The sequence below is a fragment of the Lissotriton vulgaris genome, chromosome 11, assembly GCF_964263255.1.
Source record: "Lissotriton vulgaris chromosome 11, aLisVul1.2, whole genome shotgun sequence".
Taxonomy (NCBI): Eukaryota; Metazoa; Chordata; class Amphibia; order Caudata; family Salamandridae; genus Lissotriton; species Lissotriton vulgaris.
Window position 1 is genome coordinate 883,011,146 of NC_141699.1, and position 24,989 is coordinate 883,036,134.

The 24,989-nt window shown below is 44.7% G+C and overlaps 1 protein-coding gene across 1 annotated transcript in view; it reads right to left on the bottom strand.

The window, feature by feature from the left end:
• Positions 1-24,989, bottom strand: part of LOC147683642 (nucleoplasmin-like) — a 298,974-nt gene that overhangs the window by 233,964 nt on the left and 40,021 nt on the right. The window lies entirely within an intron of this gene.

The following is a 24,989-nucleotide window of genomic DNA, read 5'->3' on the forward strand; positions in this document are numbered from 1 at the left end:
TACTCTTTGGGCAACTGGTCCTAACGATGTAGGCCTTTTAGAAATACCACCATATGTAGTCACTTTGAAAGCAAATGTCAAATTTCCACGAATTCCTCAATACAGAATATCTAGTGAAGGCGAACGTGCACTTTTATTAATTGTGCAAGATTTGATTAAGAAAGGGGTGGTTGAAAAAACTAGAGGAAATGTCTGTAATAGTCCTGTATTGCCAATTTTGAAACGTACTGATCCTTCAAAGCCTCCAGTATATAGATTTGTTATCGATCTCAGAGAGGTTAATAAAATTGTGGTTCCGCAGTTTCCTGTGGTTCCAGATATTACTGCATTATTAACATGGATTCCTGCAACAGCTACATGGTTTTCAGTCATCGACTTGAAGAATGCCTTTTTCAGCATTCCGATAGCCGAGGAAAGCAGAGATATTTTCGGCTTCTGTCTAGGAGGTCGAAGCTTCAGGTTTAAACGCGCTCCACTAGGCTATTGTGAGAGCCCATCCATTTACAGCCAAGCATTAAAAAGTCAGTTAGATTCTTTTGTACTTCCTCCAGGTTCTGCTCTAGTGCAGTATGTAGATGACCTAGTGGCTGCCGATGACAAGGAAACTTGCAAAGCAGCTACGATTTCGTTATTGCATCATTTGTCTAATTTGAATCACAAGGTGTCACCTTCGAAAATGCAATACTGCTGCCAAGAAGTGACCTACCTAGGTCATCTCTTGTCAAAGGAGGGAAGGAAGTTGACCCCAGAGAGAATAAAAGCAATTACGCAGATGAGTGTTCCTCGCACACAGAGAAGTACGTGCCTTTTTAGGTATTACCTCTTACTGTAGGCAGTGGATCCCAAATTTTTCTCTTTTAGCAAAACCATTGGTAGCTTTGACTGGGAAAAATGTTCCGAGTCCGGTGCCATGGTCTGCTGAATGTCAGGAGAGTTTTTCTGAGTTACGAAATGCACTATGTTCAGCTCCTGTATTGGGTACACCCGATTACAGCAAGCCATTCACGCTCTATGTTCACGAGAGAGAAGGTTGCGCGTTGAGTGTTCTGACACAGAGATTCGGTGATAAACAACGCCCTTGTGCGTACTTTTCATCAACATTAGATCCGGTAGCTAGAGCGTTGCCTAGTTGTTTGAGAGCTACAGCGGCAGCTGCGGCTTCCATTCGACAATCTGCTGGTTTGGTGATGAATAACATGCTAGTGGTCATGGTTCCTCATGCTGTGGATACACTCATGAACAGGACCAAGACGCAACACCTTACCAGTGCTAGATTATCTGGCTACGAGCTGACACTGCTAGCGAGTCATATTCAAATTAAAAGATGCAATGTATTGAATCCAGCAACACTGTTGCCGGCTAATCAAGAGTCGAGTGATTCCGAACCCCATGACTTGTTTCAGAACCGAGGAGGAGACAAAAGGACGAATTGATTTAAAAGACACTCCATTGTCAGATCCAGATGGCACGTTGTATGTTGATGGGTCATGCATTAAATTGGAGAATGGTGATGAGACTGCTGCTTATGCAGTAACGACTTTGAGTACGATTGTGGAGACTGCAAGAGTGAGTCAGAATTCTGCCCAAGCTGCAGAATTAATCGCTCTAACGAGAGCGTGTGTTTTAGCAAAGGGAAAGAGAGTGAATGTGTTCACAGATAGTCAGTACGCATTTGGAGTGGCCCATAATTTTGGCCGTTTGTGGAAAGAAAGAGGTTTCATTACGTCCCATGGGACTAAGATTCAACATGGTCAGTTAGTTAACGACTTGTTGGAATCTCTAACCTTGCCGACTGAAGTTGCGATTGTGAAATGTAGTGCGCATAAAGCAATCACGGATGATGTTGGTCGTGGGAATGCTTTTGCTGATGAGACTGCTAAACAGACAGCTAGAAATATGATGAGTGGAATGTATGTGGCTACGTCTGCGAGATGGATTTCTGAGTCTGGAATGTGCGAAGACACAGTGGAAAGTGTGAAAGAGATTCAGAAAGAGGCGACTGAGGAGGAAAAGCGTGCATGGAAAGAAAGTACGGGTAAATTGGACTCGAGTGGGTGTTGGATTGATTTGTCGGAACAACAGCGTTGGATGTTGCCTGATGCGTATGTGCTTGCAGTGGTGACAATGGCACATGGAGTAGCGCATATTAGTTCTAAAGGAATCTCTAAGATGTTGGCTCCCATCTGGAAGAATGATGGGATTAGTAAATGTGCAGAGAGAGTGGTGAAAAATTGTATGGTATGCTTGATGCATAATCCTGGCAAGGGAGTCCCTACACCTGCTGGTCACTTCGCTCCTCCCTCTTGCCCCTTTGAAGTGATTCAGTTAGACTTCATTCACATGGATCGGTGCAACAACCTAAAGTACGTCCTGGTGGTAGTTTGTGCTTTCTCCAGATGGATCGAAGCATATCCACTAAAGGACAACACTGCCCTATCAACTGCCAAAATTCTTCACAAGGAATATTTCCATAGGTTCGGAATGCCACGGATTGTATGGTCAGATAACGGAAGTGAGTTTATAGGGAAAGTTATGCAGAGTGTGTGTGCCGGTTTAGGGATCAAGCAAAAGTTTCACAGTGCAAACCATCCCCAGTCTGCTGGTTTAGTTGAGGGTTACAATGGCACCCTCAAACTAAAACTTGCTAAAATACAGGCATCCACGGGTTTATCCTGGCCAGACGCACTACCCTTGGCTTTATTATCCACGAGAGCAACTGTACATTCTAGAGTAGGGCTTAGTCCTTATGAAATTGTCTTTGGCCGTCCCGCTAACATTTGGGGAGTGCCAAGGCCAAAGGAATTCTGTTCTCTGGAATATCCAATGTTGATTGATTACCTTTACGACTTGACTGCTAAATTGAGTCTTATTCACCAACAGGTTTTCGATGCATTGCCAAAGCCACCGGAGAGTCCAGGTCATCAGCTGAAACCAGGTGACCACGTTGTGGTGCGCAACTTTACGAGGACGAAGAACCTTCAACCCAGATTTGTCGGCCCCTATCAAGTACTGCTAGCAACGAGAACTGCTATTCGTGTGGCCGGACGCAAACACTGGATACATGCGACACACGTCAAACGTGTGCCCCTGCCACTTCCTTATGACAACTGGATTAAGAAGGGAATTGGTGCCTCTGAGTTCGAGCGAACACCCAAGTTTATCCCTTTCAGCGATGCCGAACTGATAACTGACACATCGAACTCTGACTCTCCTCCTGAAACTACTTCTTTGACTCCTGAACACTTGCCCTCTGCATCAGAAGAAACTTTGCCATCTGCGAACTTGAACATTGCAACCTCTGCTGATAACACACTGTTTCCTGATCAAACAGTTCCTGCAAAACTGAGATACAATTTACGATCTCGCAATATGGACAAATAAAGCAGGAAACTGCCTATTTTACACATTTGAAATTTTAACACTTTGCCTTCAGCCAGGAAGTTTGCTATTGTTTTATTGTTTTTAAAATTGCCTTGCCGTCTGGGTAGCCGTAGGGTCGTGGCTGTGTACCTAGTTGAATCTGCGGGGGTCAGACACAAGGTCGATCTTTCTGTTGGTCCTGGGAACTCCCAGGGCTGATAGAGGCATTTTCAACTACGTACACATCATCAGTGGTCGCGAGCGGATTGTAGAAGATGGAGCTTCCTGCGCTGCAACGAGAAAATGTGATTTATGCTCGCAGAAACAGACTTTACAGAATTCTTCATAGCAAATGTTTTCTGATGCAATGTGCTATTACATTTTTAATTGTTTTGATAACGTTGGTGGGTGGAATCGTTTTTGGTATAAATTTAATTTTTATGCCAGTAACTGCAGTACCTCCCCTTGATCCTGCTACCTCTACTGTTTCTTCTATGCACTCTTTTCACTCGTTTCCTGAACATGAGCAAGCTCGACGCTCAGAATTTATCAATAACACTTTCGTACAGCTCTTGCACCAACACCAACTGGTGGTCAACACTACAGACTGCTGAGTGTGTGGCTTGATACCCCACACTATGGATAAAGGCATTCCCTATCTGGTTTTGCCTTTTAGCTATAATGGATCATTTCAGGCCTTTCAGACCATTTTTGCCTATGCCCTTGAAACCTATCCTCCGCGTCCACCACGTTCCACTAAATATAACTGCCAACAAAGCTTTAGTCCAGGGAATTATTGACATGATCAAGGACGTCAATAATACTCCATCTTACCCTAGAGACGAATTACGAGTATATTTGAGTTGGAACTCTACAGAGTATCGCCTTAGTTTGGGAGAAAGCAAGCGTAAAAGCTCCACTCCAATCTGGGTCGTACCTCACCGAGGTCAGGTCTGTTTGCAAGGAAATGGGAGAAATCCGAGAGCTCAGCTAGGGAGGAGTGAGTGCGTTGAGACTTACGTGTTTCCGTCTAACTCTTCCCCTGCCTTCCTTACTGCTAGGGGTACTTACTTCATCTGTCAAGACAGAGCGTATACATGGTTACCTGCTGACTTTTCAGGTTCATGTTATATTGCTCGATTGTTGCCTCCAACATACACTGCTTCTTCAGACTATCACAAGACCAGAGTAGCAAGAGGTGTTTTCAGCAAGGAAGACACCGCTGGTCAGGAAGCTGGAGACTTCTTCAAAGGTTTCCTTCCGTTCTGGGGGCCTATGGCCAATAGTAGAAACATACGTCAGCTAACACGGGTAGTTGAATCTACTATTACCGAAACTGCTGGTGCCCTTAGCAACTTGACAGCTGAGCTTCAGGCGGATAGACTCATGACGTTGCAGAACCGTATGGTTCTAGACGTAATACTTGCAGATCGAGGTGGGGTATGCAGAATGATCCAATCGAGCTGCTGTGTCTTTATTCCCAATAATGCTCCAACAGTCTATGAGGCGATCTCTAAGCTACACAAGATTTCCGACTCTATACATGTAGACAAGGGAAACTGGTCCTTCATGGAGTGGTTGTGGACTCTGATATCAGCGTGGGGATGGAAGGTTCTGATGGTCATTGGTGTCATCTTAGTATTCCTATTCTCATGCTGCCTGATTATCCAGTGTGGTCCTGCTTTGTGTAGTCTCTGTGCTGCAACCTGTTTCAGAAAACCACCTGTGTTTGGAGAAAAGGCACGAGAAAGGATGATGATACAACAGCATGTCACTGACCTGATGAGCATAGAGTTAGACTCTGACATAGACTAAGTAATTGCCTATGTAAGGGCAAAAGGAGGGTCTGAGGTTCCGTGACGATTTGAACCCGTGTTTTCAACATTGTCGTAAATACATAATTTTGGTATCAGCGAACCGCAAATGATCCATTTAGCATATCCTGGTGTTTTCGCTATGCTACGAGCAAGAGTACTCCTGTTACAAACACATTTCCGATCTACCCATGGCATCCATCTTAGATCATGGCAGCCATTTTGTGTTTCTTGCCCTCACATACGCAATGACCTCTGATTACTTCATTTCGATTAAGGACACGTAGGCTTAGCCGGCGATTCACCTCTCTAGTGACATGTGCACCTTAGAACAGAACATGCTGTAGCTGCATGACTCGACAAAGGCTGCCTCCTCTGCCCGAGGCCAGTCCTGCTATACTGGTTCTCGTGTTCGTTGGCCTGATCATGATTAGGCGGCCAAAGCCGGTAGCCTTGCCCATTTACGACCCACAAACATCCCTTATCCTGCTTTTCTATCTTCTGCACCTGGCTCTGCTCCTTTCCTTCTGGGCCTTTATTAGGGGGAGGTAACGAAATTTACGATGAGGCGGTCCGGCCCTTGAATGAAATGTTGACATGGAATTGTGATGGAATAGTGGGAACCCCTCTTCGTAATGTTGGACATCAAATATTATCGACGATTCCTGTGCAACGCCAAATATTTATTGTTCAGGACACAAAGGTTTGGGAATGTACTAGCATTGTGAAGAATTCGCCTGAAGGCTAATATTTTGTATACAAGGAGCAACCCCTCTTGTACAAATCGAACAGGCTCCTAGACACTGCCCGTGTGTAGTTTCTGTGACTTCTGTGTCCCTGCAGTAATAAACCTTTGGTCTTTGACGCCACCATCGAGAAGCCCGTGTTTCTGTTTATTTGTGCACCGAGACAGGTGGAACTCCGGGGTCTTCGGGTGTTATCCCTGACACCTCTGGACGGAACCAAAAAAGTCCAGAACTCCACCACAAGGATCAGTGCTCTCTCCCTTCAGCTTTTCAACATTTAAATTGAACCCCTTACCACTCTACTCGGGAAATCCAACACCCCTTTCCACCTACACACGGATGACACACGAATATCTGGAAACCTCCTCCATTGCCGACATCCAGAGACTCAACGCCACGCTCAGAGAAGTACAATACTGACTTTCAAACAATCACCTGAAACTCAATCAAGAGAAAACGGAAATATTCCTCATCTCCAACAAGGACCAAAACCCACAAATCGCAGAATGGCTCAAAGCTATTGATGCCTTCAATGGCAACCTCATCCTGGCGGATTTGGTAAAATCTCTAGGTATCACCTTAGGCCCGAAACTGGACATAAAAAAACATCACTCCACGCCACTGAATTTCCTGTGGCAAATTTAGATAATCTCTGGGGAGAGTAATACGCCCTATGAAGGGTATAAAGTGGTTCCTGCGAAGCCATGAGGGCTTCCCCATGTTAGATCTAGTGATGCAACAAAGTCAAGCAACCAGAAGAAGAGGCGCCCGACGGCTGTAAGACCCCAAACCCACATCCTGAGCTCTCCACTGGCAGGTGGATTTGCTCCTTTTGGGGCAGCTGTGGAGCTCACTTCCAGCCTTGGGGCTGGCAAGGAGTCATCCACTAGCTCTGGGGATTCGAGTCGCTGTTTTTTTTCTTCCACAACATATTTTATTAGAGTTTAACACCATATGACTCTGATGAACCCAGACCGGATAGAGTAAATACATCCATGTAGAGATAAAGCACTACATCCAGATAACAGAACATGGGTGACTGTACTGGTTACTGAAAGTTAAAGTACAACAAGACAATATAACTCCTTGCACAAAAACTTGACAGAGTTCCAACCTCTCCCTCCATCGGCCACCCTTCTAAGCGAGGAATATTGGATGGCAAAGTACTTTTCGAGGCCCACCCAAATGACACAATCGACCTCCAACTGCTTTTCTGTTGCAGAGTGCGAGGATGGTTCCGGTGCGAGGTCCCGTTAGTCCCCCCCTCTTAGCCATATTTTTTAATGTTCTGTGGGCAAACTAATGCCGTAAAAAACGATATTTCCAAACTCAATTTCAAGTCCATGCCCCTTTTCCAAACTCCCAGACAGGGTGGGCTCTCTACCTTCTATTGTCTGGCAAGATCACGTCTGGAAAGTTTGAGGCCTGGAAACAGCAAATGTCTTTTATATCCGTTTTCCCCCACTCCCTCGATGCGGAGTAGTAACTTGAGTTTCGGGTACCTGGGAAGATCCTAAGCCAAAACTTTCCCAAGGCAATTAACTACCCCTCGCCAAAAGTTAACAAATGCAGTACAGGACAAGATTGTATACCCTCAGCCCCTCTGCATCACAAACATTCCGAGGAGGCAATTAGTCCCATCCTCCAAGTCTATGTCCAGTACAATATGCCCTGTGTAGATATTTGAATTGTATAAGCCCCAAGCATGATGAAATAACCGCCCCCATCAGCGATTCTAGCACCTCTGTCCAGCCATAGTCATCGACTGGGCCTAGATCGGCTTCCCAGGCCCTCCTTAAGGTGGTCAAACGGTTTGTAATAATGGATTGGTAGATCTTCATGGTTTTGAAGTCTCCCAAATCCATCATCAGGAGTTTACCCTCCAATGGGCTGAATTCAGGAAGGGCTGGGAGATCACAAATTTAGGGGTGTAAAGCGTGTTGTGATTGCAGATATTTGTAAAATTGACTGCGGGCACAGAAAATTCTCTGAAGGTCTTGAAACGCCTTAGGGGTATGACCCCACATAAAATTCCCTATGGGTGATATGCCACTGTTTCACAACAATGAGGTTTCTCGGGTAATGTAGCCCCACCGTCCCATTTGGCGGAGGGACTGGCACCACGTCAAGATTACCACTCTTATCACCGGGGGGAGAACTTGTGTATCTGATCTATTGTGTAGATATGAATATAGAGACAGATCTCCCATAATCCATTGCTCTACTTTGTATGCTGGATCACTCCAGGATCCATACCACCATTGATTCTAAACCTTGGTCTCTCCCTTTGGGCAGAGTAGGCCTTGCCAATGCCATTCATAGGGTTGTCTCCTACCTGGGTAGGTTGCCCCTGGCTTTCTTTGTCTCTAATTAGGAGTAACCTCCCATTACTACATTTAACTCTTCTCTGGATCCTCTGGCTTAGGGGGTAGGATCTCCAGCATCCTTGTGAATTGCGTGTCCTGTGTGGCTGCCCCTTGCTATTTTCTGTATACATCATGGAGCTCATTGTATAGGGTACAATCTAGGGGGCAGGTCATAACAGACCGTCTCACTGTCCAGAGTAAGTGCACCCTCATTCTCTAGGGATAACATAGCCACAGGGCCAGCAGCGACTTTCCCCTGGGAGGCGCTTAGCCTGACTGCCCCACCTGGCAAATACTGGTCTGCGTAAACCAGCCTGTCCGCCACCATGCTGTGACTAACACCGGTATCCCTCAGGACAGGATTTGGGACCCCATTTATGGTGACCTGGTGGAAATATCCACTACCACCCTCAGGCATTGCAAGCTTACCATCTGGCCCCCTCTCCCAAATGAAAGTCACTAGGACCTACTTATCTGAGGAATCCTCTTCTAAAGCTGCACTAGCTAGCAGTGGTAACCTGCCTTCTGGGGCATGCTTCATCAGTCATGTGGTGTCCTGACTGCTGGCAGTCAAAACACAACATATTCTCAAAGAGTTTCTTTAGCCTGGGGTGGCCACTACTCTGCTTGGCAGAGGTGGACTGGGTCTTGACCTGCTCCTCGTGATTCAGGACTCTGAAGAAACCTCACGGGTAGGCTTCTGGGTACCACCTTTCCTTTTTGTGGGCCTAATACTCCTTCTTGGGATCACCCCCGTATGTCTTCTTGGGTACTCTTGTTCTTGTTCTTATCCACCTATCTGCCATCTCACACATCTCTCTGGGGCTACACAGTTTTGAGTCTACCAGGTGCTGGTTTAACTTCTGTGATGAACAGTTAGTCAAGATGTGCTCTTTAACTACTAAATTATAAATCCCTACATATGTGTCTACCCGGTCATCCTTTATACAGCCCTCCAGTGCGTTTACTGAAGATTACACAAAGTCCACCCATGTCTGTGTTGACCCTTGTATATTGGCCTAAGATTTTGTCTATACTCCTCAGAGGTAGGACAAAATAGCTGCACAAGTGCTTCTTTCAAGTAGGGTAAGATTCTGCCATTTCATCCTCAAATTTAAGAAGCATATCTGTGCCAACCACTGGCACTAACTTCCATAGTAGTGTTCCCCACCCTAAGAGCACCGAGATAGGATGCTAGCCACTTGTCAATGTCATCCCCCTGTACTTCGCTACTAACAATCCCTTTGGGCAACCCAACATCACTGCCATCCCACCTAGATACATCAGTCATGTTTTTGCTGCCACCATTCTTTTTAGGTTTCGTGCCCAGTTTGACCTCCCCTTATTCAAGAACCGGTTCCATTTCTTCCAGGACCAATGCCACTCTTCTAATACTAAGGATGCCACTTCTAACTATAGAGACTTCCTGCATCTGCTGGAGCTCCTTCCACCGCCAGCTCTGGAGTGCACCCTGGCATGGTGAAGAGGTTCAGGACATTGTTCCCCTCCTTTTTCTTCCTTGACAGTCTGCCGGTCATCAACATCTTCCCGCTGTAAAGGGGTTTTCATTCCTAGTGCGTGGGCTTGCATGGTTTCTTCCCCATCCCAGAGGGCCTTTTCCAGGTCCTCCTTTGCAGAGATGCCTAAACAGATTTTAGAGTCCTTGTAGAGCACCCTCAGCTCTTTGACTTTCATTGTGGATATGTTAACCAAGTCAATTCTACCCGTTTCCCAAATTTTTTGTAAATTTAATAATCTTTCCTAAACGTTTTCAGACTTTTAGAAAAGCTGGTAAACTCCTCGAAAACTGTGCTGTAGAGAATCAGAACTTGGCAAACTTTTAAAAACAGTCTTAGATGTTGACTTGCCAGATTTTGGCAGTTCCTGGCCTATTCATTATCTGGTATGGCAAAACATGTTCTGGAACCCGCGGATAGGCACCAATGTGAGTCAAGTGGTGTATTACATGGTGCGGTTGTAGGGCCTCTCTGTGTAATACACTCACAATACCATCTTGGGTCCAGTCAGACTCATTTGTAAAACCGTAGCACTTACCTGGGTAGCAACGGCTTTGTAAATTCAGGCTGAAACTAAGGACCTATGCAAAACATTTAGAAGTACCAAACGATCAAATTAAAATCACATAACTAAAAGGATTCCAACATTATTTCATAAAAATAGCTCTTGTTTAATTGAAGTTTTAGGCACCAAAACTAACATCCACTGGAGGGTTCCAGAGATGCAAATATTTAACTAAATAATAAATAACAGCTTTCCAGTGAAAAGGCAAACAAGTACTAGCAGATGCTGCGTTTAGTAGAAACGTTTGAAACTTTGAAAAAAGTTTATGAAGTTGCGTTTGTTACTCTGTCCGCCTTAGGGGGACCAACTCTGACAAAAAGCAAGTCAGGAGTTGTAGAACCTTGTCATCGAAGCAGTCTCAAATTCAGTTCCAGGTTCTACGTGTGACCAGCCATAGACATCAATGAAGTGGTCCAGATATAAAGGTGGCAGGATGCAGAAAATGCTGTTGGATGCTGGGCAGTCAAGCATAACTTCCTGGAGATACTCCTCATTCTTCGTGGGGTGACTTGGGCCACAGATGTTGATGTCCCTAGTCCTGAGGGAAATCCAGCAAACCAGCAAAAATCCAGTTGCCACTAGACAACTTCTCACCTGTCACAGGGAAACTAGTGGTTCCCCATGGCGAATGCTGGTATATTTCATGGCTGACCAAACTGCACTCTGATGACTCCCACAGGTCCAGCAGACTTCGGTGTAAGTTTTAGAGTGGCTGTACTTGGTCTCCCAGGCTGCATGTCAGCAGTCCGTGGCAATCAAGCAATTGTGCCTAATGACTAGCTAAGGCGGGTTTCTACAGCTTTTGTGTCCCTGTAGCGGAGAACAGGTAGTCAGCAACAGACTCTAAGAGTCACCTCTTCTAAAGGGGGCTTGGGAATTACATTTCCTTGAGCAAGGTACCACAGGCACAGTCCTGTCCTGATAGCTCATGAATCAGCAGGTGTGGTCCAGTCAGTGATACAGCCTCATTTTGACAGGTCCAGGAAACACCAGGACAGTTCTTTTGTCCGCACTCTAATCTGGTGGGGATCTGAGGTCTAACTGCCTAGGGTGCCATACATATGCCCACAAAGCGCCTTCGGGGAATGCTGCGATCACTAACCAATGGCCTTCTCTGGTACCTTCTACCCGAAGGCAACGGCCTGCAATGTGTGGCAGCCAAAATTCTGCCCAATCTCAAGATGGTAGAACCCTTCTCTCACTGTGTGGAGTTTGTTAGCCCATCATGGGGGTATGGCAACACGCCCATCATGGAGATCTGGTCATACACCCATGGAAAAAAAAAAAACAGTTCGGCAACTGATTTCCCCTCTCCATCTCCACTACCAGCTTGTCTACTAGAAAAACAAGCATCTGCAATGCAATCGGTCGCACCTTTGGGACCTTGTATGCATTTAGCTATGCAGCACATTAGCCTGGGTGCTGAAACATCTACGGTTCTTTAACATGGAGGGAAAGTAAGCACCAAACTGCGTGACACGCCAGGTATGGAAACACAGAGAAATATTGCCTTTAACCTGAAAAGGGTATAGTCCAAAGCTCTGTTTTTTTATTTTAAAAAAAGCAGAGCCTTCAGTGGTCACATCACTGAAAATACATGTTTGAAAAAAAATATTATTGTCTACGGGTGCTTGTGGAAGACAAGGTCTATGGATTGGAATCTAGAGAATGCTAAAGTGATTCTGGTATTTTACTGACCTCTGCTGGTCGTTTTCTATCTAGAAAGTTAAATAGAGGCAGTTGCCAGGGAAAACAAGCATTGGAAATGCAATAGGTCTCGCATTAGAAAAGTTGTAGCTATTGGTCTTGTAAATCTAATCATTTTTTAAGTTATGTTTATGTGTTTATAATAGCAAATGTATTATTTTTGTTATTGTAAATGCCAGTATTTATAGAATTTGCAAATGTGACACCTATAGCATTATTTAACATTTTTTGTGTCATTTGTAATAAAGCTTGAAACATTGAGAGAACATATTTGATGAAGTGAGGCTGTGGTGGCGCAGAGTGAGGCTGTGGTGGCGCAGAGTGAGGCTGTGGTGGCGCAGAGTGAGGCTGTGGTGGCGCAGAGTGAGGCTGTGGTGGCGCAGAGTGAGGCTGTGGTGGCGCAGAGTGAGGCTGTGGTGGCGCAGAGTGAGGCTGTGGTGGCGCAGAGTGAGGCTGTGGTGGCGCAGAGTGAGGCTGTGGTGGCGCAGAGTGAGGCTGTGGTGGCGCAGAGTGAGGCTGTGGTGGTGCTGAGTTGTGCTGTGTGGGAGGGTAATTATCAGATGAAAAAAATACAGCATGAGGGCTGCAGGGGCCTGTGGAGGAAAAAGATGCTGGTATCGACAAGTTTTAGGTATGAGGTACGGCTGAGCCGACGGCCAGGACTGGAGATAGGGCATTTAAAAAGAAGAGAAAAGCCGCGAGCTACTAGTCGAAGCGGGGTCTCTGATAAGTAATGCATACCAAGGGAAAAAACAATTAAAACCATATAAGGCGGCGGGTGTGAAAACCACCAGTGCACCAAGTACTCACGTAGGTATGAAGTTGTCTCCATAGGCAGGTGTCCGGACCGGTACATGCAGTAAAGTGTCCTGCAGTCTGTTAAATTGTTGCTGACCTGAAGGACACCAAGAGTGCTGGGAAATAAGGTCTAATCCTAAAGCGTGCTGGGAAAGGTAGTTCTGACACCCGGTGTGGTCAGAAACAAACATGGGCATGGAAGAAATACTGACCCTGTGAGCCCTGGAGACGAGAGTTTAGCTGCTGCCCGCAAACAGTGACCCATCAAATGGTGGGAAGAGAATAGTGAAAAAATGCGAGACACGGCCTGGCGGCCGTGAAAGAAGTGCCGTGCCTGACGGAGGCCAACTAAGCCCGAGACCACGGTGCTGCCTTGGAGGGTAATTATCAGATGAAACAAGCAACACCATTTTCTGGTGGTCTATATAAGGTCATGTAAAAAAAGGGGCAGTTTGAATTTTATCGTAAGTTGTACAATATGCTAATGAGTGGAGGCCTGCTGGCTATATAAAACACTGGCATTGCTTTTCTTATATGGAACTGCTAACACACAAAATAAAAAGTAAAAAAACGCATACTGTTTCAAATCTGCAAACACGTGTATTTCACATGCACCCCAAAAAACGTGAAAAGCAGCACTGTGAAAGCGGCTGAAGGCAAGCCACCAAAACCAAGGAAGTGTAACTGTCTAGGTACACTTGCATGTTGATGGAAATGGCTTGTTAAAGTAAACAAGTTTAAAAAAAAAAAGTGCACTGGAAGGGGGGAGGAGAAACGAGAGAGATGGCCTGGCGGCACTGGGAAGTGAAACAGAAAGGGAGAGAGTTGTACCGCGAGTGGAAACAAGGAAACGGGGGTGAGAGAAGAGTAGGGAGAGACAGAGATAGGCAGTGAGATCGAAAATAGGAGAAGGATAGAATGGAAATCTCACCGGCTCCTCTGTTACTGCTAAATCCAGCATAAAAACAAAGAAAGGACACGGGAGGTAAGCAAGCAACCCCTGGAGCATGGAAACAAAAGACAGACACACGTAATGGTCCTACTATTAAAACAAAAACAAAAAAAAGACAGTTACGAGAAAAGTCTTGAATTAGCGCGGGGGCGCACAGCAAAGAAGAAAGACGCACTTTGTAAACAACCAGAGGAGAGTGAAAACAAAAAAAAGTTTAAAACTAGTGTAACACCAGGCGAGGCTTTCAGAAGGGAAACTTGCAAACGTGTTTTCAAGTAAAGGCGAGACACGGCCTGGCGGCCATTTAAGTGAAAGTACGGCCGGCCAGCCGTGAATAATTAGGGGAGGAGAAATGCCTGAGGCAGAGCGCACTGGGGGATGCCTGTGGGAGGGAGGATGGTGGCTTTGATACGTGCACTCGCTTTTCACGGGCACTGCATGAAATCGCCCGTTTGGTTAAGCTCTGGTTAAGCCTCTATATCTCTCACCAGCAATGCGCAAGCGCATTAGCAGGAGAGACCTAAAAAAGAAAGTCTCTCAGCAGAAAGCGAATCTGGTATTTTACTGATCTCTGCTGGTCATTTGCTATCAAGACAGTTAAATAGAGGCAGTTGGACAGAGAAAAAAAAGTCCCTAAGCGGAAGCAGACATGTCCTAGGGCTGATCTCCATAGCCCACAAAGTGCATACATATATAAGTATATACTAAATTATATACAGGAGGTCTCAAATGCTCTACCTTAAAAGGGAAGACCCCCCTGCCCTTTAAGGGTGACTTTGCCTTTGAAGCTGCCTTTTGAGCTCACACCTGGTTAGGCTTTCCTGCAAGGAAGAGATTCACACCTCATCCCTTTGCAAGCCCTTGGTGTTCCTTACTGGGGGTCAGGAGGGGAGAAAGCGGTTTTGTGGCCACCACTCAAACGGGCACTGGAAACTTAGGCATTAGAGTGGAAACTTTCTAAAGTTGCATTTTACTGAAAATTTACATTGAAGTCAACTTAAGAGTTAAGTTGGATTTAAAGTCAGATTCTTTTGAAACCTTAAAGTAGTAGTCCCATTCAGAAGTTAGCACTGCTGAGTTGTCACTCTGTAACCCTGCACTCGCCAATGGGGCTACTAACCCCGCACACAGTAAAAATAACAATGTATTTTTTTTTGTCAAAAACATGTTAAACATATACCACTTCTTAATATACTGCACCCTTCCTTAGGCCTTGCCAGGCCTGCCTGTGGGTGATACACATTATATATAGATAAAGATAGATATACATTTTTTTTTTATATATTAAGAGGGAGGTTTGGGCTTGGTCATTACTTCCAACGACAAGGTTGAGTTAATTCATAAACTGCTTTAACAGCCAGCATTGGGGGGCTGGGAGTTCAATTCTACTTTATCACACTTGAAATGGCACAATAAGGGGTGCAGTTCATGAGTGACACCTTAACTTACAGGCACTAGGTTCTCCTGGTACGATCTACTAGGGACTTCTATGCAAGTTAAGTCGTGCTAATTGGGTATAAACCAATTATGATTTATGGGTCAGAGCTCTGGCACAGAAGTCTAGTTAGCAGCCCCAGTGCGCTTTGCTTTATTATACCAGTACTTAATAGTCAAAAACAGGGGCAAAAAGTGTGATGGTGGGGACTGCAAAGAGCTTATTTCCTTGCACAAGCTCACTCATTCTCAAGTTTTTTTTTCAATTTCAATTTTTATTTATTATGATTTAGAATTCCGAAGAATTCCACATAAAATACATAATTAAAACACGATTCCTTACACCAATAATTTCAAGTAAAATTACAGATTATCATTTTCATTTAAAAAGACATAAGCTTTAGTTAATAAAGTTGCCATATATGAATTATTACCAATTTATACAAATTATCTGAGCTAATTCTATCCTAAAAACATTCAATCAAAGGAGAACTTTATAAAAATAGTTTATCGGCAAAACCGGATTTAGTAAAGTACATCAAAACCTAAAGGTCAGTAACTTTGAATTATATATTGGAGCCTAGGCCTAATTCCGACGCAATTTATTGAGCATTAAGCATCTGAAACATGGTAACTTAGCAACAAGAACATTAATATATAGGTGCCTCTCGCAGAGGTTGATTTTAAACATTCAGCCTTGCTGGAACGGATTAACATTTTACTGGGCTCGTGTACCTTTGGATTGGACTTTTGCTGTGCTGAGAGGCCCGACGGGCTGGGACTGCGAGGACCAGCAGCCCGGCTAAACCGTTCAGCTGTGGTCCTCTTCCCGCCCCCTGCCTGACGGTATTTATCTAACTTTGACTCCCGCTGCACGGTACGCGTGCAGGTGCGCGCCAGGAGAAGCGCAGGACCGTCTGCGGCCGCCAGAGGCCAATTGAGGCTGGGCGGGGCCACCCCCCTAACATCTCGGATCTGGGTTGTGAGACTTTTTATGCTATTGTTCAAAATCTTGTGTAAAAATTTCCTGTCCCTCACCGGTATTTTAGCAGGGGTCGCCAGAGCATTTATCTAAATGGCGTTATGCTCTGGGAAAGGAAGAAAAGTAACTCTTTCAACTACAGGGGGGTTAGTTACTGGGACGATTGACCAGTTTATCACCAGGGCTGCTGTGGTTCTGGAAAAAGAGATTGCCTTAACAGAGAAACGACTGTCTTTAGACCTTCTTTCAGGGAAGCGCTCATCACTGGGTAATACTGGAACTGCTGTTACTCCGGAACAAATAAGAACTAATGAACTTCCAGTAGTTCCGAGCCCGAGAACCAGCCTATTGTTGGTAGGATCAGATGACTCCAGGAGCCGGCTCCCCATTAAATGCAACCACTGGTAGTCTTTCTTCTAGTGGAGCTAGGCGAAGGGATTCCAGATCGCCAATTCAACCCAGCTTCCCCAGCGCAAACTCCACTCCTGAAATACTACCTAGTAAAGACTCTACTGCTAAACAGTTAGTATGGAAAAGAAAGAGAGGAGGGGGCCCCCAAAAGGGTAGCTCAGCGAAAGTGCCAAAAACAGTTCGAGCAAACCCCGTCCCAATAGTTAATAAGCACCTCCCAGCCCTAGCTACTAGTTCCTTACACCAAAGTGAAACGCCAATCCATTGCGTTGATAAGGAGGGGCTCCTAGTGGAAATGGAAAAAACGTGTGAAATCTTTGATGTTATCCCTTTTGGAGAGAACCAAATTAATGAACGCAAAATTGGAGAAACTCGAAAAATGAGTACTAGCAAATTCTAGTATGATGGATAAAGTTGTGAAAGGTATAGAGGGTTCCCTCCCTAAGGTCCCAGATTGCCAGCCTCGGGCCCAGGACATTTGGTAAGGACCCAGAGCCAGAATTAATTGGGAGGGCTAAAAATCAAAACACTATGCCCTGCCCCGAGAACCACCCCGAAGAGAGCGAACCTCGAGGTTGCGTAAGGGATGGTGATAAAGGGGTGGGTAAGGAGGCTAGAAGCCAGAATGTAGCACATGCTCAGACAGGAGAGAGGCGGACATATGGGAGATCCCAACACGGCATTGAGGGTGACAAACAGCGGCTGCCCTGTATTAACCTTCCCCCACGGTAATCTTGGCTGGAGTTCCTGGGATTGGTGAAGGAAAACTGGAATCTCATAGGGAACTGAAGAATAAGGTCACTCATTGGCTCAATAGTTACAGAACGCTCCCATTATGTACAAGTGCAGAAATTTTACATGTTAGAAGGGTGAGCTGGATGGGGTGTAGACAAAAGGATATAGAGGGCGATTGAGTTATCGTAAACTTCAGGGACCTATGGGTAGTTGAACACATATGCTATGAAGCAAGGACTGGTGGAATGGGAGATATTCAGTCCTCACCCACCCTGGCAAACCGCTATGACCCATTAATGGGTCTAGATGGGGTGGATTGACATGAGAACAGCCCCTATGGTTCTATTACGGCCCAACCACTGAGTAGGGTAAAAGAAGGTGGAGGTATAACTAGGGAGTCGGTCCCATAGAAGGAGAGCGGAATTCCAACAGAGATTGCCTAGGGAGTGGGTTGGGTGGTTGCTTCCCCCCCCCCCCAGGGTAATCCCAGTGTATTCGGTGTGACTAATCTTGAGAAGAAAATGGTAGGAGGGACTGAGACAAGAGAGGTTGGCAATAAGGTCCCCAGTTAGTGGGGCCCAAATTGCGGGTAGGGGGGAAATTGAGATTAAATCAATGGTTAGTGTACAAAACCAGCCTAACAAAACGGATAAGCCCAATCTGCTCAAAAAGGTCTCCTGGAACATTGCAGGGTTAATGAGCAAAATCTCTATAGTAGAGTGGTTGGATTTCGTGGAAGCTCATGATATCCTGATTTTTCAGGAGAGCTGGGCTGTAGACCCTATCCACTGTAATGGTTTTTTAAACTTTAAGCCAGCGATACGAGGGAAAAAATCTGCGGCCAGATCAATCAGAGCTTCTTATAGTTAATATCTATGTTAGAGGCCAGCCGGGAGGTCGGAGCTCGGGAATCACAAACGAGCTGGACTCTTTAATTCTGTTGGGCTGGATATATATGTGATCTTGGCAGGGGACTTAAATTGCACATTCGAGCGCTTAAATATTGTGGGTGATGATATCTTTGCAGAGGAAGACACCCTATGGAATATCCCCCACCTCAATTTAAATCCTCTAAAGAAGTGGACAGATGCTGCCCTTCAGTGGTTGGGCTTCTGCCTTGAGTGGGGTTTGCGAGCAGTAAATGGACGTTCAAATTCGGACAAATCTGGAAGGGTAACATTTGACAATGGCACCAACTCCAGCCGTATTGATTATATTCTCATAAAGGTTGAGTATTGGTCCTCTCTTGAGGATATGATAATTTCTGCTCGTCCCGAGAGTGATCACAACCCGCTTATAATGAGCTTAAATATTGGAGGTGGCCCAGAGAGAGAGTAAAAGCTACGGAGATAGCCACCGCGGAAGCTCAGCTTACTAATGTTATGCGCAGGGGCCGATGGGCTAGGGTAGTTGAGGATCCCTTAACCCTAGAGAAGATCTCCCATGAGGTTTCCTGTACGTTGGGAGCGCTTCAGGCACTGTCCAATCAGGAAGAAATCATTGAGAAGTCAACTGCTCTCCATGAACAGCTATTTAGGGAGTTTAATTGTACTTCTCCAAAAGTGGCATTCCAACGAAGGTACAATCTAAAACCCCAGGAAAATCATGGTACAATAAATCTTGCCGGGTTGCCTATGGTTCTTTGGTGTCAGCTATAAAGGCACGAAACTCCAAGGACATCAGGATGGCAAGGCTTGCCTATCGTAAAATCCAAAGGCAGGCCAAAAAGGATTGGGATGGCCAGCACTGGCAGGAGTTATATGAGGCTAGTAGGCTGAAAAACCAGACTAAGTTCTGGTATACAGTCAAATGGGGAAATAAAGTTGAACAAAAAGTACCAGCAAACCATGTGTCTGTGGAGGATTGGGTCGATCACTTCGAGACTCAGTTTAGGGGGCTGGAAGTATTAACAGATACTGATCCTGCTGACTATTTACCAAGGCCTGTCAACCCTTAGTGTTTGTCAGGAAAGATGTAGCGGATGCCCTAAGGAAGGTCCAAGGTGGAAAAGCACCAGGAATGGACTGCATCCCAGCAGACCTTTTCAAATATGATGTGACCAATTGGGTACCATACATTACCTTTTTAGCTAACGCCATTGCGAAGGGGGCATCCATTCCGGATTCTTGGCATGGAGCGGAGATCCTGCCCATATTCAAAAAGGGGGATCGTTCCGTCCCGGGTAACCACCGCCCTATTAGCTTAATAGACGCTAACCAAAAAATTGTTGCCAGGATGGTGCTAGCTAATATCCAGAGTTGGATGGAATCAGAGGAGGTTTTATCCCCATTACAAGCAGGTTTTAGAGCTCGTGTTAGCACGATCGAACAGGTCTTTAGGTTTATATTAATTTATTGGAAGGTTGTTACGCTGGGTGGAGGTACCATCTATGCAGCCTTTGTTGACCTAAAGTCTGCTTTCGACCTTGTTCCAAGACCAAAGTTATGGGAAGCACCAAGGGGATGCCACATGAACTACTTGAAATGGTAATTAGGCTATATGAAGCAAACTTTGCACAGGTTAGATGGGGCAAACAAGGGCAGGTTACGGAGAGATTCCTGGTGTCCCGTGGTGTACGCCAAGGGTGTGTACTTGCACCGACCCTGTTTTTGTTGTTTATTAACAGGGTCGTGCAGTACTTTGCAGGATTTCCAACAGATGCACCTGCCCTAGGCAGCACTAAGTTTCCACTACGTATCATTGCAGACGACACGCTGATATTATCAAAAACCCAGAAGGGTCTTCAAACCGCTCCAAACAAATTTGAGGAATTTTGCCAAATTAATGACCTCTAGGTCAATGTTACCAAAACAAAATTTATGGTTTTAACAAAAAATAGACCTCTGTTTGGTCATGTTACTATGAATGATTCCATTTAACAATGATACGGTAACCCAGGTGAACGGGCGCTCAGCAAAATAAGGATGTTGTATTAAATTCGAAATATCTTACTGGTACTTCAAGAGGAGAGGTGTGATTACCAACACCCACCACACCTACTAAGTAGGTCTCAACAATGAATAATTCTCCCCGAGCACTCAAAACAAATTAAAGTAAATGTTTGGAGTTCAAAGTCAATATAGTTTGTAAATTGACACAGTCACAGGTTAGTAATCCAAGTATCGATCATCAACTCAAGTCCTTCTAATCAAGGATGTTTTATTTTCTTTGATGGTTCTTATTCTTCAAAGTTCATAAATATCCACATACAGTAGTCATCGGAACAAGCAGCAAACACATGTTTCGTTGTGTTAATTTGTACACATCGACTTCATCAGGGCGTAATTCACATGTACCGACGAGTTTACTTCTCAAATGTTATTCTCTTTTAGGTAATTCACAATTTCCAATATAGCACTTTTTGACCCCCACTTTCAAAATAAAGTCAGAACGGGAGTCCTCTTCTCTGTATACAATGTGGCTATATCCCCACAGTCACGATCTATATTCAGTCGCGCGGTCGTCTATCCACGATACCGCTCTGAAGTCGGCGTCCTGCAAACATTTACTTTAATTTGTTTCGAGTGCTCGGGAGAATTATGAATGATTCCAATCTGGAACAGGTAAAAGTCATAACATACTTAGGGGTGGTGTTACAAAATAGGCTCAGCTGGAAACCCCAGCTCGACATTCTTTCCCTTAAGTTTGCACAGTTAACAGGGTGTCTAATTAAAGAACAGAGAACCTCACGTACGAAAAGGATTGGTCCTGCATTGAAAATTTATAATGCCAAGATCAGTTCAGCGATCTTGTACGGCGCGGACCTCTGGGCTTTTGCGGATCTATCGCCAATTGTAAGAATCCAAAATATTTTTTTTAGAAAACTAGTAGGCCTTACTCATTCCAGCCCCTTGAAGCCTTTGTTACTGGATTTAGGCTGTCATGCAATCGATGATGTGGCATGCTTTAAACCAGTGGCCCTGTGGAGGAGAATTTGGTCCACCCCTGAACTGGCACTTTTTGCTAACGAAATTATGGATGTCAGATCAGTGTTGAGCTCGGGAATATTCTCTGGTTCAAAAAAGTAAGAATGCTTTTAGAGAACATGGGCCTGAGCCATCTGTGGACTGACCCGGTTAATAATGTTTTTCCCTCTAAAAAGGTATTTAAAGCTTTATACTGGTCTACCATAAGGCAACATCATATTGACCAGATAAATACTTCATCTTTATCTGGCAGGTTCCTTGAACATAAACTCGAAACATTGCTAGAAGAATACTGGGATATCATTACTAAGAGTGGGGATAGGAAGCTCTATCACCAGTTTAGGGTTGGCTCGTTCAAAGTAAGATCGTTCACAGAAAAATTGAAAGGTCAGGAGAACGAGTTCTGCCCCTGGTGTAAGGACCAGAAGGAGTCCTTTGGTCATTTATTCTTTATATGCCCAGCATACTTAGCCCCCCGGAATAAATGGCGTAAACCAATTTGCAAAAATATGGGAACACGGGCGGGGCTGGAGGCTCTGCGGATTATGAGGGTTGATACAACGGAACCTGTGGTAATCGCAGTAGCAAAGTTTCTGGGCTGGTCATGGATTATCAGAACTAAGAACATAGACAGTGGTTAAATATTAGTTATTAATTCAGATGTTATATATGCTCTTGTCTGCCACCAAAACTACACACATTTTATTTGTTGTATTCTTCTGTGGTTTTAGAGTGATATGAATTGCTATGTAATCATCTAGTTTTTTGCTCAAGTATTTAATGTAATGCCAGAATGGCTTTTAACCTTTATAATCAGGGTAAGATGTGTTTAAGGATGATGATTGTGTTTACGGCTTTTAAGGTTGTCTGGTATGATGAAATATTCAAATAAAGACCTATGAAACTCTGAAACTCTAATTGTGTTCTGGAAATAAATAACTAGCAGCAAAAAGCAATTGAAACAAAGTGCACATGCTTAGTTGTAAACATAAGTACTTGGACATGAGGACTGAAAGTCGAAAAAAAGTGCAAGTGCTCCATGCATCTTTTTTTTGGAACTTACACTCACCCTCTTACTCTCGCTCCCTCTTTCTCACTGTTACTTATTCTCCGGCACTCACGCCTTCACACTCATTCACTTATTCCTTCATATTAACACTTGTGCACTCAGTCTACCCATTCACTCTGATTCACGCATACTCACTGACATTCAGTCTAACCCACTAGCTGTCATGGACTCATTTAGTTACAAATGCTCACACATACAAACGCACTCAAGTACACACACCATAGATTTCAAATGCTTTTTTTTTTATATCAGCTACCAAGGGATCTCTCGTTTCAGTTCTTGGAGCTCCAATTTTTATTACACTAATGGTGAATAAAAGGCCATTATTCACTATAAATAACTCAACACGGACAGAAAACAAGAAGGGTGGAGCCCAGACACCTAGAAGGATTGGCAGCCCCCATGTTCTTGCAATTTCTTTTGCTACCGCGGAGGTCAGGGGTCGCAAAGGCCGTGCTAGGTGCGCAGCTGCGACCCCTGAATGATGTATATGAGAGAGGTATGCCGGAGAGCGAGAGGCTTGTGTCATCTTGCGGCTAGTAGGCAAGCTTACTCCCGCCCTAAGCATGCCTGAGTGCAAACAGACCAAAAACATCTTTTATCTATAAAAAGGGAGCCGGGTGCGCAGCACAACATTCCTGGAAACTTAAATAGATTGTGTGACTTCGGATACATTCCATTCACTTCACTGCAACCAAACAAGTCTTTGGCCTCCTGGTTGTGAGGCGCAAATAGCCACCAGGTCCTAAATGTTCCAGATGGGGGTACATTCAGGGACCAAGGCTAAACCTTCGATGCTCAATATGCAGAAAGAAATGTTCACCCAGTAGCTAGAGGTAGGCAGGCCTTAGACCCCGGGCAGCCGAGCCATAACCAAGCTGGAAGCCTGACTTGGCCTCAAAAGGCACGAGCTGAGCGAGCAATCCAAAGAGTTGCCTGTAAATCACCCTGCAACTAAACATGTTGCCATTACATAAACGGAATAACTTAAGTTGGGCTAAATATAGGTCATAGAATGTTTTTATAAGACTCCTTATAAAGTAAGCACTGGTTATTCTAGAACAAGAGTATCTAATTTATAACATTTTATTAAAAAAAATTACGGAAGAAACACGTTTGACATTGCAAGTGTACTTTCAGTGCTGCGGTTGTCAATACAGTACAATGCTGGACTCAAAACTAAAAGTCCCAGAAGGCAAAGGCCTGTTGGTTGAAAGTCGGGACAGTTTGTACTTGTCACACATGCCTTGAATCCATTTGACGGTCAGCATTACAAGACAGCAACGACCTAGCCTAGGCAACTAAAAACATACACCAAACAAAACACAACATTGCATTACATGTACTTGAAATGCGCTTCTTTTGGTTGACTGTGTAGTATTATCAGATACTACTCCAGCAGAAGTTGAGAGCCACGCATTTCAAAAGTGCATAGCTTCCAGAAGTTTCTTTGAAATTCCAATTCTCTTTTAACTTCGAGGCATATATTTAAAAAAAAAAGGACAAGCATTTTGAAACTTGTTGCGCACGCCCCTTCTTTTCATGGGCAGGCTTCACATGTTAACAGGTTCAGATTACTGACACGATTCCCACTTCATTAAGGTTTGATTGGGCAAGCTCCAAACACAAGAAGCATTGGAAAAGCCAATAGGGCTTGCCTCTAAAATACTAGTGCCAACATACTGGCGTGGACAATTCCCCCCCCCCCCCCTCCCCCTCCCCATTAGCTGTATTTTTATGTTTTGCTTACTCATTTGAAATTTGTTTCTACCAAGGTAAAATGTCCACGTATAACAGTGAAAATAGCTGGTGGCACCATGACACGTGTGCACGTAGCGGACATTGCAAGATCCCCACATTTCAGCACAGTTCATAACCCCCCCTCCCCCTCCTCTCCACAGAGCTTTGACAGTTTACAAGAATGCAAGGGGTTTTATGTCTGGAAAGCAGAAAATCTAACAATATTAGCAGCCTGTTTAACTGCAGCAGGCCCACATCAAAGAACCATTACATACTCAGTATTTTTTCCAATTTTTAACTAGCGTCCATTTTTTACATAATTCTTTGTGGTTCTAGGACTTTTTACAGTTGGACGTTTACAGATGCTGGCAAAGTGCTGCTTGCTCTTCAAACAGTAAAATCCCACTTGCCTCTGATGTTTCCAAATACTTCCCCTCCTGCTTAGTTATTCACTTTGTTCCTCTGTTTCTAGACCATTTCAGCTTTTATTAGGGAAGAGATGAATTGTGGGGCCTGTTGGGAATTGGGGTAGGGGGGGGGGGCGCGGTGGGGGCGGGGGTCAATCTCCTCCTATTGTCCTGCAGATGTCCTCAATCCCTCTCTCTCTCATTCCCTGCTATTTCTTGCTTCCCCATCTGCAGTGTTGTTCAATGCCACAATGTGGTGCAGGCAGCACATCCCAGAACAGTTCACCCAACCCATCCGAATCCAATTTCTTACATTCAAGCAAAAAAAATTATACATGCTGGGTACAACATAACTTTAAAAACATGCTTTATCTGTGAGAACCAAGGACTCCAAGAAACAAGATAGACTGATTGAAAAGTGATGGGCTGTGGACGTGTCTGATGGCGTGAAGCGAACTCC